This window comes from Cervus elaphus, chromosome X (genome assembly GCF_910594005.1).
Source record: "Cervus elaphus chromosome X, mCerEla1.1, whole genome shotgun sequence".
Lineage (NCBI taxonomy): Eukaryota > Metazoa > Chordata > Mammalia > Artiodactyla > Cervidae > Cervus > Cervus elaphus.
This window is the reverse complement of record NC_057848.1, coordinates 135,158,000-135,161,454: the sequence shown is the minus strand read 5'-3', so window position 1 is coordinate 135,161,454 and position 3,455 is coordinate 135,158,000.

Here is a 3,455-nt window from a genome sequence, read left to right as displayed (position 1 = left end):
TGGTTGGTGGGGAAGCCAGGTGGAGGTTTAAAATTTATGGCAGACAGTCTGCAAAAAGGATAAATTGCCCCGTCGGGACTGTGAGCTAATTGTATCACGTGGTACGCCTGGGGCAGGGACGGTCTAGCGGCACAAAATAGAACCCACTTGTACAAGCTTAAGTAAAAAGGGAGAATTTATGGGAAGAACATGAGGCTATCTCCAAGATTCAAGGACAGAAAGTGCAGCCGGCATCTGGGGGCAGGAACCAGCAACTGGGGAGCCAGCAGAAACCTTGGCAGCTCAGTCCTCGTCTTTCTCTATCTCTGTTGCTCTGAGGTCTCTGATCTCTGTTTTCCTGCCATATGGCTTTTTTCTTCTCTCTCAGCTTTTTCTGTTGTTCTGTGCACACAGTGGAAAATGACTGCTTAAGGTGGCCCTCCTGGTCTGTTCATTTCTTTTTCCTCCAGGCTCACACTATGCCTGGCACAAGGTACTCAGGCAGCCAACGAAGACTGCCTACAACCACCAAGGTGTCCCAAGGCTCAGTTTCTGGGAGAGCATTTGATTGGTCCAGTTGGGTCAGGTGACCTTCCCTGATCCAATCCACTGTGGCCAAGGGGAGGGTCTTGTGCCCTTCCTCAGTGGGAGCTGGGGAGCAGCATCTTTGGGAAGGTGACACGGGCTGGTTGTTTTATTTTAAAATTATTTTATTAACTTATTTTTGTCTGTTCTGGGTCTTCGTTGCTGTGTGCAGGCTTTCTCTAGCTGCATCAAGCAGGGGCTACTCTCTAGTTTGCCGTGGGCAGGCTTCTCATTGTGGTGGCTTCTCTTGTTATGGAGCCAGAACTCTAGGGTGCATGGGCTCAGTAGTTCTGGCACAGGGCCTTAGTTGCCCCAGGGCATGTAGGATCTTCCCGAACCAGGGATTGAACCCATGTCCCCTGCATTGGTAGGCAGATTCTTATGTACTGTACTACCCGGGAAGTCCCCAGGCAGGCTCTTGAAGAGGAGAATATGGTGGCCATCGTACTCTGATGCTCCAGACAAGCTGCAAACCTCTGATGCACCCAGAACAGAGGTCAGGCTCCACTTTAGTGATGGTCAGTAAACACCGTGGAGGCCGTGAGAGATGAGGCATGTGCACCCACTGACAAGTGGCAAATGTGACTTTCCTGTGCCTCCTTTTTCTCCTCCATCACCAGCCCCCCTGCCCCCTCCCCACACACCCAATCCCAGGGATACAACCCAAAGAGCTCATCGGGACCTCTCTCCCTCAACATCTAGGAAATTTCTCCAGGCTCTGCTCTCATCTTGGTTGCCTTCCACTACCAAAATGAGAAGAGCTAAACTGGGGGGTTGTGATGCTTGTCTTGCTTGGAATGGCCCCGCCCCCACAGTACTGGGTCATGCAGTCTCAAGAGGAAGCAGTTAGGATAGTTTGACAAGTATTTATGTACAAAGGGACCATCCACAAAGACGGACAGTGTAGGGGAACCACAGGGATAGCACAAGAGGCAGAAGCTGGTAACAAGGGAGTTTTTTGTCTGTTTTGTTTTGTTTTTACCACCCAGGGCCCAGAGGTGAGTAGAAAAGGCCGCCCTTAAAAGGAGCCGGGACTGTCAGTGGGAAGGTCAGTCAGCCCAAGCAGATTTCATGGGGAGGAACTTGGGGAATAAACCTTCACCTCACTCTCCTCCTGCGCTGTGAGTTCTTGGTGGGGCCTCACCATTTGCTGGAACTGGCCAACAGCAAGTCGGAGGGTGGGGGGCCCTTTGAGATGGGTGCAGACGGGTCAGCTTCCTGGGCCATAGGGCAGGGAGGAGGGAGACGGGGCGTGCCTCCTGAAGGGGAAAACGGAAGGTGTTGCTTGCACCTGGGTCACATCCTACACTGCGGGCTCCTCCAGGGCAAGCCACTCAGCTCCTTTGTTTCTGTCACCAGCACCCAACCTACTGCCCAGCTCACGCTCCCAACCCAAGTTCACGGATGTCCCGGATGAATTCCGTGGCGCCCATTTGTTTCTCACATTGCCAGTGAACTGGCCATGAATGGCATTTGACTGAATGGGACCAGAAACTCTCTCCAAGGCAAAAGTTTAGAAAGTGGAAGGAGGTAAAAAAAAAAAAAAAGAAATGCCCCCAAGATGAAGGCTGAATGATGCCGCTGGAGCTATTTTTCGCTTCCTCATCAGGAAGTACAAATCATGAGCCATACTGTCTTCCTCCTTTTTATTACAGCCTTTATGCTTACAGTAAAGCTAACCATAACTGGCACATATAGTACTTTAAGGTTTACCAGGGGGTTTGTGTGCCTTATCGCATCGGATCCCCTCAACAACCCTGTAAGTTACACCATATTATCTTTCCAGTTTTACAGACAAGGCTCAGAGAGGTTAGATGACTTGCCCAAGGTCACCCAGCAGGTATCGTTGAGATCTCAGCTAGGACTTCAAGTCCATGTCTACTGTCATTTGCACCCTGCTGCCCAAGGTTAGATGGCCTCTCGGGCTTGTTCCTGGCTGGCCACACTGTCCAGAATTGGGAAGTCTAACTTTCAAGAGGATGAACAGCTGAGCAGAAACCAGAGTGAGCAAGAGCCAGAAATGGTGCCAAGGAGGTGTGGAGCGCGGGCCCCCTTGTTTTCTGCTGCCACCTCCTGGGTTATCAATACCCTTTTCTTTTATCTGTTCGTCTCTGCTTCAAATCCAAGCAGAACTAGGGTTGGGGTGGGGGAGTGAGAGGAACACCTTTCCTACTCATTGCAAAGCTGAGTGCTTATTTTAAAGATTTTTAAATGGAATTCACTTGAAAAGGAAGGCAATTCTGACACATGCTGAAACATGGATGAAGACTGAAGACATGCTAAGTGAAATAAGTCAGGCATAAGAGGGCACATATTCTAGAATTCCATCATTTAAGGTATTTAAATTCATAGACAGAAATCAGAATGGTGATCACCAGGGGCTGATGGGGAGGGAGGAATGGGGAGTTAGTGTTTAATGTAGGTGGAGTTTCAGTTTTACAAGATGAAAAAGTTCTGAAGAGGGATGGTGGTGATGGTTGGACAACAAGTGGACTTAATGCCACTGCATGCATGCTAAGTTGCTTCTGTCATGTCTGATTCTTTGCAACCCTATGGACTATAGCCCGCCAGGCTCCTCTGTCCATGGGGATTCTTCAGGCAAGAATACTGGAATGGGTTGCCATTTCCTTCTCCAAGGGATCTTCCCGACCCAGGGATCGAACCCATGTCTCCTACATCTCCTGCATTGGCAGGCAGGTTCTTTACCACTAGCACCACTTGGGAAGCCCTGCTGCCACTAAACATTCAAAACTGGTTAAAATGGTAATTTTTTTTAATGGTAAATTTTTGTTATGCATATTTTGCAGAATTTTTAAAAATGGAATCTGGTAAACATCTAAGGAGCCTCTACTCTGCGCTCTGCACTAGGAATTCAGAGCCAAAAAGCATCA